Source organism: Neoarius graeffei, chromosome 19 (genome assembly GCF_027579695.1).
Source record: "Neoarius graeffei isolate fNeoGra1 chromosome 19, fNeoGra1.pri, whole genome shotgun sequence".
In the NCBI taxonomy this organism is placed as follows: Eukaryota; Metazoa; Chordata; class Actinopteri; order Siluriformes; family Ariidae; genus Neoarius; species Neoarius graeffei.
This window is the reverse complement of record NC_083587.1, coordinates 40,418,613-40,432,381: the sequence shown is the minus strand read 5'-3', so window position 1 is coordinate 40,432,381 and position 13,769 is coordinate 40,418,613. Positions and strand designations below refer to the sequence as shown.

The following is a 13,769-nucleotide window of genomic DNA, read 5'->3' as shown; positions in this document are numbered from 1 at the left end:
AGGGCCGGTGTAGCTGCAGGCTTTCATTACAGCCAAACTGGAGGCTCACTTGATTGTTGACTGGAGACGAGGGTGAAATGATTAAACAAGTGAAATCAGGTGTAGCTCCTGCTTGGTTGGAATGAAAGCCTGCAGCCACACTGGCCCTTTGTGGATAGGATTGAAGACCCCTGGTCTAAAGGCTCGCCTGAGTTAGGGAGCCAATCAGAGAGTGGGGAGGGGTGGAAAGACGGTGATGCATACTACTCGACAAACGGAAGCTTGTAGTTTATTTGGGACTGTTTATGGATCACATTTAACATGGCGGCGAGCAATACGAACCAAACTTTCGATCAAGCTTTAGACACTGTTCTGAATAGTTTAGAGCGAAAGTTTGTTTTAAAAAAAAGAACAGCGTTTGGCGTTACAGTCTTTCGTTGACACGAAGACAGATGCCTTTGCCTTGCTCCCGACAGGGTTTGGTAAAAGTCTCATTTACCAACTAGCCCCCTTAGTGGCTAAGCAGATGGGGTTTAGCCAAACCCCGGTCGTTGCGGTAGTCTCACCACTGACTGCCTTGGTGGAAGACCAGGTAAAGGAGGCAGGCAATCTCGGGATTTCTGCGGCACAGCGTGGTCCAGAGCAGGAAAATGCTATCAAGAGTTGCCTCTTTGTCTTCTTCGTCGCTCTAACTACGTCACTGGGTACAACTGCCATGATTGGCCATGGGCTACGTATACGCCAAATGATAGACATTCGCAACGTCCAATAAACGGCCGTTGACAATCGTAAACCACACCTCCCCTATGAGAAATTCAATAGGCGGATTCCAGACCATATTTCACTTGTGATATGGTCTGGTGTTAACCAGACTAGTTAGGTTAACTGGTGACTCTAAATTGACCGTAGGTGTGAATGTGAGTGTGAATGGTTGTCTGTGTCTATGGCCAAGTTTACATTAGACCGTATCTGTCTCGTTTTCTTCGCGGATGCACTGTCCGTTTACATCAAAACGCCTGGAAACGCCGGGAAACGGGAATCCGTCAGGGTCCACGTATTCAATCCAGATCTTGTCTGGTCCGGTGCTGTGTAAACATTGAGAATACGCGGATACGCGGATACGCTGTGCTGAGCTCTAGCTGGCGTCGTCATTGGACAACGTCACTGTGACATCCACCTTCCTGATTCGCTGGCGTTGGTCATGTGACGCGACTGCTGAAAAACGGCGCGGACTTCCGCCTTGTATCACCTTTCATTAAAGAGTATAAAAGTATGAAAATACTGCAAATACTGATGCAAATACTGCCCATTGTGTAGTTATGATTGTCTTTAGGCTTGCCATCCTTCCACTTGCAAGTGGTAAGTGACGCGCATGCCCGACATGCACTGAGATCACACACACAGCGGCTCAGTCCCAAATCACTGCTCGTGCGCTATACTCGTGCGCTCTGTGAGCTGCGCAGGGCCAGAGTGCGCACCCTCCAGAGGGCACTCGCTGTTCAGGGCGGAGTGATTTGGAGCGCAGGATGCCTGCGGAGCCGAGCGTATCCGTGTATTGGCGTTGCTGTGTGCACACTAATCGTTTTAAAAACGTTAATCTGATGATCCGCTGATACGGTCTAATGTAAACCCCACCTATGTGTCAGCCCTGTGATGACCTGGCGACTTGTCCAGGGTGTACCCCGCCTTTCACCCGTAGTCAGCTGGGATAGGCTCCAGCTTGCCTGCGACCCTGTAGAACAGGATAAAGCGGCTAGAGATAATGAGATGAGACATAACACTTTATTTGGTTTTGGCCCCAATGGCCTTCTGTAGGAACTGCCTTCGTTATTCGAGAAACGCGGCATCAGCTGAACACATCATGATTTCAGACAAGTGGGAAAGAGGAGTTTTTTTTAACTTCCGGTCTGGCCAACCAGCTGACAGCCTCGTGACAAGATGGAGGTCGGCACATGCGCAGATTTGCACTTTGTGTGAGCCGAATATGGCGCCGTCCTGAGTTTTATTACTGAGCGAAGCGTAGTTGTCAATGTTCAGCGCCACAATTATCGAAAAAAAGGAGAGAAACGTTGATGCGTTTTGGAGGGTTGAGGATACAGGGACGGAAACAAGTCGCATCTGGTATTCAACCACCAGGTAAAGCGTTGCGGGTGCCCATGTTCTCTTAGCTCTGGCTAGCTAGCTAGCTGTATTTGATGCACTGATGCAGGAAAACCCGTTTGCTAATGTAATTTCTCTAATTAATTAATGTAATGTAATGTAATTACAGCCGAGTGTAAACGGTTTGGAAAGATGGCATGTGAAGGACTGTCCAGTCTTGAGGAGTATATTACATTTAGCTGAAGCTCAGCTAGTTTGTTATTGTATTTTTAAGCCTAGCTAGTTAACTCTAACTTACTTTGTCATACACTGGTTTGATTCCTTCAAGTGACACCTTTTGTGTAGTTATTTAAACTCCTTGGCATTTAAGGTTAATTAATCGTAGCATTGCCATTCTAGGGAATTTGTAAGGTTTAATGATCAACTTGATGGACTCGAATGTTTAGTTGTAAGTTCGGCACTGATGCTGCTTCTTTGACGTGACTGACTGCGTAATAATTCAGTGTTTTTTATAATGCGTTCATTTTTAAGTTGATCAATCCAGGTTAAATGATGCTATTAGAGTCGACATTTGAATAATGATGTGGTTTTAATAAGAGAATGCTGTTCCCGATGCGACAGCGCCCTCTCTGCTTTGTTACCAGATGAACAGAGACGATTTGACAATCGAGAGTGCTGTTTTATGCCCAGAAAAAAAATTACCTTATTTTAGAACAGGGGTGGGCAATTATTTTTTCCATAGGGCCACATGAGAAACAGGACATTTTGTGGAGGGCCGGACCATAAGGCTGAACTAAATTCTGCATAATATTAATTGTATTTCTTTATACAAAGCAATAAATATCATTGTTTTTACAAGCTGCTAAGACTGGTAAGTAGGGTATTAGGCAGAAAAAGAAAATTACCAGTCAAAAATAATATTTTATATAATCCTGATGCGCCGCAGGCGCGAAGTCCCTCTAGGGGGGTCTGGGGGCATGCCCCCCCCGAAAATTTTTGAAATTTAGACTTCATTTCCTGCATTCTAGGACATTTTCAGGGTGAAATGGCGTGTAATTTTTGATCAGAAATATTGCATATTTTTACTTTGTATTTTTTTCAGTTTCACTCCTGAATGTATCAGATGTATGTACACTGTAAAAAAAATCCCGTTGTTTTTACGGAAAAAAACTGGCAGCTGGAGTCACCAGAAAAAATCCGTAAAATATACAGCAAAACGGTAATTGCTTTTACAGCACAGCATGTACATTTTACAGTTTAAAGTAGCAAATATAACAGAAGTCCAGTGTTTTATATGCTGGATTTAACTGTAAAATGTACAAGCTGTACCGTAAAAGCAATTACCGTTTTGCTGTATATTTTACGGATTTTTTCTGGTGACTCCAGCTGCCAGTTTTTTTTCCGTAAAAACAACAGGAATTTTTTTACAGTGTATGCTGGTTTCAATGATCTACTAGACAGATATTTTTTGGGGGGGGCTTTTTTCACCTTTATTGGATAGGACAGTGTAGAGACAGGAAATGAGCTGGAGAGAGACTGGGAAATGACCTTGGGTCAGAATCAAACCCAGGTCCCCAGATTCATGGTATGGCGCCTTAGTCGACTGAGCCACGACAGTGGCCATTTTTGTATTTTTTTAACAGGGCAATGATGTAATTTTAACTATCACATTCTGTTTTAGTATTACAGTTTGTCTGTGTTTAAACTACAACAATTTGTAAATTCTACAAAAAAAATATGATCAATTCAACATATTCTTACTGTTAAATTAACAGTGGTATTTGGTGAGGAGTTTTACAGTATATTGATGTAAATTACACACTGCTTCATTGTTTTTGTATTTACAGTTTTTTTATGTCATGATTTTACATAAATTCACTGTTAATTCTACGGACATTTTTTACAGTGTATGGTGTTTGATTTGGTAACAAAAGTGAAAAGAAAATAAACAACAATGAATTGTATATAATCTTTTGATCTAGTTACAGTATTGAATAAAAAAAAACCCAACAGTATTCTATTTTACGTGGCAGAAATTAAATCGCAGAATGTCTGTCACTGACTGTCATCCATAATATTTTGACCAAACTACTCAAAAATTAAAATTAACTTTGAGAGAACGGGAACTGAGTTTCTTTGGTTTACACAAAGATTACAGACGTCTAGGGGCCTGCAAGAATCGGTCTGCTGCTGCATCAAAGTCAAATTCCTGACGATCTAACTTTTCGTAGCTCTGTCTGATAAGCTGCTCCAGCCTAACTATACTTAATTTTGTTCTCAACTTGGTTTTGATCCTGTTCTGAACAGAAAAGACTCGCTCAGCCTCTGCATTGCCAACAAGCACACATATTGCCATTGACATGAGGTGAAACATGCTTGGATAGAGCCGCTGATTTGGCATGTTTGGACCTCCAAATATCTTCATCATGAGCTGAGTTGGTCTTGCAAAATGACCCTCTTCCTGCCATTCATCATCACCATCTGTTGAGAACCTGTTATGGTATACTAGTCGCTTGAAGACAAGAAATTCTCCTCTTGCCTGTCTGAGGGTCGCTATCCCAATCGATCGGACGGGGGGCGGCGCCTCCGCGGCTGGAGGCTCGCAGGCGCCCGCTAGGCGCCTCCGTCCTCCTAAACCCAGATGCGCCTCTCAAGGCTCTCTCCCCCGACCTCCCGACACGCGCCTCCCGCGTCACGCCGTGCGAACGCCTCGGCCCACCCCCCGCGGACGCGCGCGGCTGCCGGTGGATCCTTCCACTCTGGCTGCCCGTGCGCGCCCCGGACCGGGACGAGACGGGGTCGCGGCCACGGGCGCGAGAGGCTCAGGCTGAGGCCGGGGGTCGGAACGACGAGAGGCGAGGGGCCGCCTGAAGGGGAGGGCCCCCTCTCCCTTTTTCGAAAACCCCATCCGAACGCGACCTCAGATCAGACGAGACGACCCGCTGAATTTAAGCATATTACTAAGCGGAGGAAAAGAAACTAACCAGGATTCCCTCAGTAGCGGTGAGCGAAGAGGGAAGCGATGAAATATTCTGATTTTTCATTTCAAGTTTTCAGTATTTTTCGTATTAAACTGTGTTTCTTACGATTTGTAAATGATGGCGGAACATAACTGGATTTATCGGATGACATGTGGGAGTATTCATGTGCGAAAATTTTCGGCATTATCGTCCGTTTCAGTATCCGTCTGTGTGTATACTTGCCCGTTGAAATCGGCAATCGCCCGTCAAATTTACGGGTGGACGGGTCTCTGCCTAATACCTTGCTGGTAAGAGTATGGAAAAAACGAGGTTGCCTTACAAAAAATGTCATTTATTCAATCAAATTTCCCAAAACAATGGTTAACAAAAGTGAACGTTTGTACCATTTGTTTTCAGTCATATTCACCCCAAAACACAAAGACATCAAAATATTGTCTTTCTACTCCAAATATCAAACAAGATGCATCATATTATAATAATGATGCCCACATTTGTAGTCTAATCACCTCATTTGGTGTTTTTTATTTGTTCAGTGAGAGAAATCTAGTCTCTGTTGGTCTTTAACGAGTGCATCAGAGTCAGGTTGAATGTTTGAGGTGGAGATGCGAAGCACAGCTGACAGATGATCATCAGTCGATTCGGTGTAGGTATCAGATCTACAGATCGGCTCGGGCTCCGGCGCCTGCTGGTGACGTCACGCTATGTGATTGGCTGGACCGTTTGAAGGATGACGTACAAGTTTGTGGTTGGTCTGGACAAATTACGGAAGTAGTTATCGTGGGATTAGGTTTCGTGGGATGTCATGTTCATGTCGCGCGCATTGCGTTTTTGTTGAACACAACTTCAAAATAAAAGCAATGCATATTCAGTCCATGCATGAGGTAAAATTAGAAAATACGTTTATTTTGTAATTTCTAATTAACCTTACGCGGGCCGGTCAGAATGAACCAAAGGGCCGGATGCGGCCCGCGGGCCGTAAAATGCCCAGGTCTGTTTTAGAAAGTAGTACTACGATAAAGCACAATTTCTTTCTTGACAAATGTGGGCTTTTTGTAAATATCTATTTGGTAGTGTTTGTATTTTGAGTAGGTTCGATGATGGAACAGCAGCATTTTTGTATTAAAATAAACTCCTTTATACTGACATAATATGCATACAAGACATGTTTGGCTGTTCTTTTGTTCATATTTGTACCTGTATACTGTGTCCAGATTTTATTTTCAAAGAAAAACAATGTGGGTGGTGTAGTGGTTAGCACTGTCGCCCTACAGCGAGAAGGTTCTAGGTTTGATGGTGCGTTCATGTGCTATGGGAATTATGGTAAATACCAAACGCCGACATGGAAAGCACACATGAACGCCCCCTCTTGTGGTATTTTCCACTGGGCAACTCGTAGAAAATTTTGATACACGAGTTGCCGAGATGAGATGAACTTTAACCTTTTCAACATGGCGGCGAGCGGTACAAGACTAGCTTATGAACCAAGAAAGAAGTGGTTTTCTCCTACGGAAAGCTGACTCTCACCTTTTAAACGAGTCATGTTATGGATATTATATTATTATAATATGTATATTATAGCCTAATACAAAATATTCTGTGGCTGTCCAAAGAACGCCAACAATGATCTAGATACTGGCTACACTCATTGTGGCTACAGCCAAATTTCCAAAAACTGCGTGGCATTCAGTGTGTTAAGAAAATCTCTACTTGTCATGATCAGGAAATATTCAGCATTATTTACCTTTTGACTTTTGATAACTCATTCCTGCTGCAGCTGATGAACAAGGCAATCTATAATTGTTTTAGCCAAATAACAGGCCTGATTCTGAATCTGGTCCACCATCTTTAATTTGTCAACAACAACAAAAGTATGTGAACACAACACACTGGTAAATACCACTTCCCAACTGGAAAATATCATCTTCCCATAGCACATGAACGCAGCATGAGTCCAGTAGCCGAAGCGGGTCTTTCCTTCACCCCTTTTCCACCAAATCAGCTCTGGGGCTGGTTCACAACTCGTTCAACTTGCGAGCCAGCTGAGAACCAGTTTGCTTTTCCATAGCTCGGGGTGCTAAGGGGAGCCATATCAGTTACGTCACTACGTTTGCATAAACCTTGGCGCGAACATCGAAACAACAATAATAATGGATGATTTCATGTTTGTACAGCTGCTGCTTCTTGTTTAAAAATGGTGGCCTTTCGCGGTCTTGCGATTGTTGTTGGTCTTAACAACTCTGCCCCCCCCGCGCTGACGTAAGCGGTTCTTTCCTCTGGCCCAGCAGAGAGTTGGTGCTAGCCTGGAACCGTTTTTTCTGGCCCCAGAACCAGTTCTTTGTCAGTGGAAACAGAAAACCCGGTTCCAAACTAAGCACTGGCCCCGAACCAGCCCTGGAACTGCTTTGGTGGAAAAGGGGCACTTGTGGAGTTTACATGTTCTTCCCGTGCCTGCGTGGGTTTCCTTGGGGTGCTCCGGTTTCCCCTACAGTCCAAAGACCTGCAAGCTAGGTTAATAATTCTTCTTTTGGCTGCTCCCGATTAGGGGTCGCCACAGTGGATCTTTCGCCTCCATTGCTCCCTGTCTTCTCGACCACACCTGCCACTTTCATGTCCTTTCTCAGCAGATCCATGTGTCTCTTCTTTGGCCTTCCTTGTTTTTGTGTGCCTGGCAGCTCCATCCTCAACATGCTCTGCATCTCTTCTCAGTATGTGCCCATACCATCTCAGTCTCAGCTCTCTTAGCTTATTTCCCAAGCTGTCCCTCTGATGTGCTCGCTCCTTATCCTGTCCAACCTTGTCACTCCAAGTTAGGTTAATTGGTGGCTCTAACTTGACCGTAGGTGTGAATGAGTGTGAATGGTTGTTTGTCTCTGTGTGTCAGCCCTATGATCTGGTGACTCGTCCATGGTGTACCCTGCCTCTCGCCCATAGTCAGCTGGGATAGGCTCCAGCTTGCTTGTGACCCTGTACAGGATGAGCAGTTACAGATGATGGATGGAGGAAAACAGTGTCCCTGGGCGCTGCCGTCTCACTCTCGCTGAGGTTCACATCTTGTGCTCCGAGTACAAATTATGTAAGAGAATCTGAGGTTATGATGTCACTCACGATATGACTTACCAAAGCTAAGACCTAGTTGATATATAGCACTTCTAAATTGTTGTAAACAAGCTGAAAGATGCCCGAGTGTCAAACATTTCGCTGTAAAAATAAGCCCGATCGTGTTGTGACGTGCTTCTTTGTTTTGCTTTTTACTGCGAAAAGTAATCTTTTTAGATGGCAAGAATCATGTTACTATGACATCTGCTATTGTTACTAATATCCCTGTCAGTAGTGCATATGCGTTATGGAGCGGCATGAAATTCAGACTTCAAAAAAGTGAAGTCTGTTGATTCGCGTGTTTTGTTGCCAGTAAAAATTGCATGGTTACAGCAAATTACTGATTAGATTTTTAGAATTAGAAGCCTTTTTGTCACACAGCAGAATGAAATTATTTTTCTGCTTTCAACCCTGATAAAGCAGTGAATACGTGCACAGAGCAAGAGAGCGCAAACTGTGGTACCTGGGGAATTTATTTATTTTATTTTTTTAAAGAATTAGGAACTTTTATGGCTCTGTGCTATGAAGGTAAATGGCTTACGGGTGATCCAGTTACATCATGGGCGGATATCCGGTTTCAGTGCAAATGACTGCATCTAGGTAAGCCTATTTTTACAATATCATAACTGGTGGAATGACCTTCCCACTGATATTAGAACTGACCACCTTCAAATAATACAGGCACCTAAATAAATTCACTCTTCCCTATGACTTTGTGAAAATAGTTACGATAATTTTCACCTATAATGCAATTGCGAATAATAAGCCTTTGATGATAAAGTGGGGGGAAAGAAACCCCACCAAAGCGGCACGATGGAGCAGTTGGGAACTGCGGCGCCTTGTTGTGACGTAGATCAGGGAATCTCCAGAAACCGGAAGTGCGCACAGCATCTGAAGCCAAGACTTTTAAACATCATTTTCCATCACTACCAAAGGAATACAGACAAGCCCAGTCGCATAATAACACGGCAGTTTACAATACTGAAAAGTTTTTAAATTAATACTGATACCTAAATATTTTCACTCTTCTCTATGACTGTGAAAATAAAGCAGTCTGGCAGACAGATGTTGTGCTCTATTGTGTACACACTCCATTCATCCAGTGTGTTGAAAATGCTTGAAAGCAATGACAAACACCCGCTTGAACAGTGGGTAGGTACTCTTAGGTAGCTGGGAAAATATTTTATTTTAGCTTTCAGGTAATAGAATGACTAAGTAGAGTAGATCTAAACTAGCACTGTTCTGGTGCACCGGCTGCAGTCTAGTGACTACTTTCCACTACAGTCGTCTACACTAAGCAACATGTTTCGGTGCCACACTGTGCTTTTGGGAGGTCAGTATTCGGTTGGCAGTTGTTGAACTGGAACAAAAACAATTATTTTAGCTTGGCCTGAGTTATAAATTATTGACAGGAATTACTATTATACTAACAATTACGTCAGTAAAAGATTCTAACAGCAGCTGGTATTGGTAATTTATTAATGTAAATCAAAACAGGTGGTCTGTTAGTCATCCCTCCACCATGTCCACTTGTCAACTTGCTGAGATCTGAGTGGCAGTCACTCACCTCATTGCGGTTGTCAGTGTGACGGTCCTGGTACAGCTCAAACCGGTAGGGCCCGAGCCCTGCATTCTCCCTTTCCTCCTCTGCCTCTTTAACCTCCTCTCCCCAACTAACTCCTCTTCATCCCCATCATACGAGACACGCGCTGTGTCCGAAATCACTCGCTATAGAGGGATTTCACTGACGTCACCCAAAGCCGGAAGTAAACAGACCCTGCGCCATTTTGGAAGACCAACAAACTCGTGATTAGGGGGAAATAACGGCAGCGGTATGTGAACCCACGAGAATAAAGTGGAGTGGCAAACGACTTAAACAAACAAATCTGAGCTGTTTTATTTATGATTTATTGGCCCAACAGTAGACTTGGCAAAAAACTGTGGATATAATGGATAAGTCTGTGCATGATCTGTGGACACTTTGAGGTAAGCAAACGCAAGAAATTCAGATGTAAAACATGCTAAATTGGCCCCAAGTTGATAACTGTATGAGGAGCAAGCCTCCCAGACTTCTCCAATTTAATAATAATAATAATTTAGGATGGTTTGGGGCTTGCTCTCCCTCCTATTATATAAATAAAGCATAGTTGTTGTGTAGGCATATATCATAAATACATATGTATAATGGATAAATTAACCTAAATTATGGATACCTTAATAGTAACAAAAATTATTAATTTTTCAACTGAAAAGATATATTATTAAAAGATAAATATCAACAAGATTACCTTGGCCATAACTATGTGTAGGTTATTCTTAATAACAGCTGTAATATCACGAACCAAGCCACTAACAACATAATTGTAAGCCTGTAGCCCTTTGTAGGCTTTCAAGTCATCAGCAGTGTAGGCACTGGGTGTAAACAACAAATAGTTTACAATGTCTGGGTAGCAAACAGATGGCAGAATTGGTGTCAGGTCCTCCTTATGTTTCCATTCTCCCTTGCCGCGAGTCTTATCATATGGGTGAAACCCATCAATCACAGCCAGTTTCTCCACATACCGTGCCCTTTCTGCAGCTGGTAATGTACTCACATAACCAGAATTATCATCCATCGTGTCACTTTACTCTCGCTCGTACTTTGTTTTATATTGTGAGTGCATGTACTTGGTCTTCCAATATGGCGCCTAACAAAATCTCGCGGCGCGGTGACGTCATGCGGTAGCCCTCTATATAGTGAGTTCGCCATTTTGTAGTGCTGTCTGAATGTATAGTGAGAACTATTACACCCTGTATAGTGGACTCGTAGTATCCCACAGTGCATCGTGAAAAGTAGAATACAACCGATGGTCACTAACCAAGCCATATATACCATCACGCATTGCTGTCGCGCTTAAAGAAAAGCCGTTTCATCAGGACCGTTAAATGTTTTAGACTGAGTATAGCAGTAGTTTGTTTTTTCTTTTGACAGCGGGCATAAGACAAATTTATAAGTTGTGGTGTGAAAATGGCAATAATATTGTACTGTGTCGGGGGTAAATGGACGGAGGAAGAAACACATTATAAAGGGGCATTCAAGTACAATTTAAAAATAGTAAGAGAATAGAAAAAAAGCTAAAATAGAATACGACAGATAAAATGCAAGAATAAAAGTTACAGTGCAGAGCGAGGAATGAATCAAAAGCCTCACATTTGATTTCATAAAAGGCAAAGAAGAAAGTATTCAGCCTTGATTTAAAAGAACTGAAGGATGCAGCAGACACAAAGTACTTTTGTATTTATTACTGTGGGAAATACGCTCAGTATAATATGGATTTATCACAAAAATACATGTATGTATTTATTACTTTGAAAACCCACCAGCCGACTGATCTGGCACGTTTTAATTGTGCAATGTTAATGACCTAAATAATGGTGCGGCGGAGTAGTGTCCAAGAGCGGAGTTTTTTTCTCTTTTTTTCATTTTACCAGTGAGCTCACTATATAGTCCTCTATATAGAATTCCCTAGATAGGGGTGTGTGTGAGATTTTGGACACCGCTCATGTTCTGTCATGAAAGCGTGTTCTGTCGGTGCGCCTTCCAGGCAGGGGTTCCCTGCTCGGTCATGTTCTCAGCAGAAGGGAATTCCTGACATTGCTTTGTGATGGGAGGGTTGGGATGGGTATAATAATAATAATAATAATAATATATAAAAAGTGAGTTTTCATCTCAACACCTTGTGATCACATCAAAAATTAAAGGTTTATGTTAATCTATAAAATGAGACAGGGGCGACCTATTCGTGTCTGTATCACTTTCAGGCACAGACTGGACTCCCCTCTTCAGGCTGCACTTCTTCCCTGCCCACTATGTAACCGCGTTTCAGTCTTGACCAACCCAGGCTGTGTAGTGTCTAGCCTGGGGTTAGCTGTTTGAGTTCTCTATTTAGTTGTACTTTATATGGTTGGTTTGTTTCCTTGGCTGTTTAAGTATTGGTACTTCAACAGAATATTACACTAGGTATTGTTGGCACTAGAACTTACTTGTCTAGAAGTTCAGTACTTCGCATACCTGACTTGCACTCATTGTATGCTGCTCTGGATAAGAGTGTCTGCTAAATGCCATGTATTGTGTTCTATTAAAGTATTTATTTTTCAAATTATAAAATATGGTGGTGTAGTGGCTAGCGCTGTCGCCTCACAGCAAGAAGGTTCTGGGTTCAAGCCCAGCAGCTGACTGGGGTCTTTCTGTGCGGAGGTTGCATGTTCTCCGTGTCTGCTTGAGTTTCCTCCGGATGTTCTGGTTTCCTCCACAGTTCAGACATGTGGTTAGGTTAACGTGGGGCAGCCATGGCCTAAAGGTTGGGCTGAAGTGCCCTTGAGCAAGGCACCTAATCCCCAACTGCTCCCCGGCCACTGTAGCATAGCTGTTCGCTGCTCTGGGTGTGTGTGTGTGTTCTCATTGCTCACTTGTGTGCACGTGTGTGTTTTTCACTGCTTCAGATGGGTTAAATGCAGAGGAGACATTTTGCTGTGTGCTTAAATCTGTGTTTGAGTGTATGTGTGATAAAGGCTTCTTGTTATACACATTAAAATTCTAATTAAACCAGATAAACAGACATTTCTTGGGTGTGCTAAGAGGGTGTTGTGGCTATCCTCGTGGTAGCTGCATCACCCCAAGCCGCTCTCTGGTGCTGCCCATGAGTTCATGATCGCATCAGTCAGGCTTTCCCAATTTCTCTGCATCCTGTTTTGCAATGTTGAAGCTTGCATGACTTGCTCAGAGATTGAGTGTATCAAAAGGAAACGGAGGACACAAGCTCTGCACACCAACCAACACTGAGAAAACCTAGAGTAGAAATCTTAAATTGTTAGCTTGTGGCTGGCTACTGTTCCATGCCGCTACTGTTCCATGCCACTCCTGTCTGTCTGGCTGGCAGTGTGTGTGTGCGTGCGCGCGCATGCCACTCCTGTCTGGCTGTATGTGTGTGTGTGTGTGTGTGTGTGTGAGAGAGAGAGACCTCTGAAGCTGGTGGTTCCATTTATAAATATATGGAAGTATGTTGAGTTAACCCGAGCGGTACAGTTACCAGGTCCGCATATTATGAACGACTTTGAGCTTAGCCCCCAAAAAAGGTGTAATGGCACCAAAAGTGGGAAGGAGGCTTCTACAAAACCAAAGCGATTTTAACTTTCTTCACAGTGGTCAATTTAAATAAATACCCAAACCAGCACACAATTCACATTATCTACTATATAGACTAAATGTTTTTAATAATCCTTTACATTAAAAAAATGGCAAAATCAAGATTAGAGACAGTATAAAGCATTAATTAAATAAAAATGTACTAAAACATATTTTAAAGTTGCGATAACCTGGCGACTTGTCCAGGGTGTACCCCGCCTCTCGCCCGTAGTCAGCTGGGATAGGCTCCAGCTTGCCTGCGACCCTGTAGGCTACAGATAATGGATGTTTATTATGACAACCCCAATTTAAAAAAAAAAAAAAGTTGGAGCGCTGTGTAAAAACAGAATATGATGATTTTCAAATAATTGAAACCATATTTCAGGGTTCACTGTTCTGTGAAGGACTGTGTGGACAAGTAGTGCAACAACTTAACATTCCTCAATGTA

General features: G+C 42.9%; 1 protein-coding gene across 2 annotated transcripts in view; it reads left to right on the top strand.

Moving 5' to 3' along the window:
- The first annotated feature begins 1,902 nt into the window (after nucleotides 1-1,902).
- LOC132867272 (dnaJ homolog subfamily C member 13-like) overlaps nucleotides 1,903-13,769 on the top strand; it is a 152,885-nt gene continuing 141,018 nt past the window's right edge. For both annotated transcript variants that reach the window (XM_060900072.1, XM_060900071.1), the window contains exon 1: nucleotides 1,903-2,115. The gene's annotated coding sequence lies outside the window, so the exon portion shown is untranslated. The remainder of the gene's footprint in view (nucleotides 2,116-13,769) is intronic.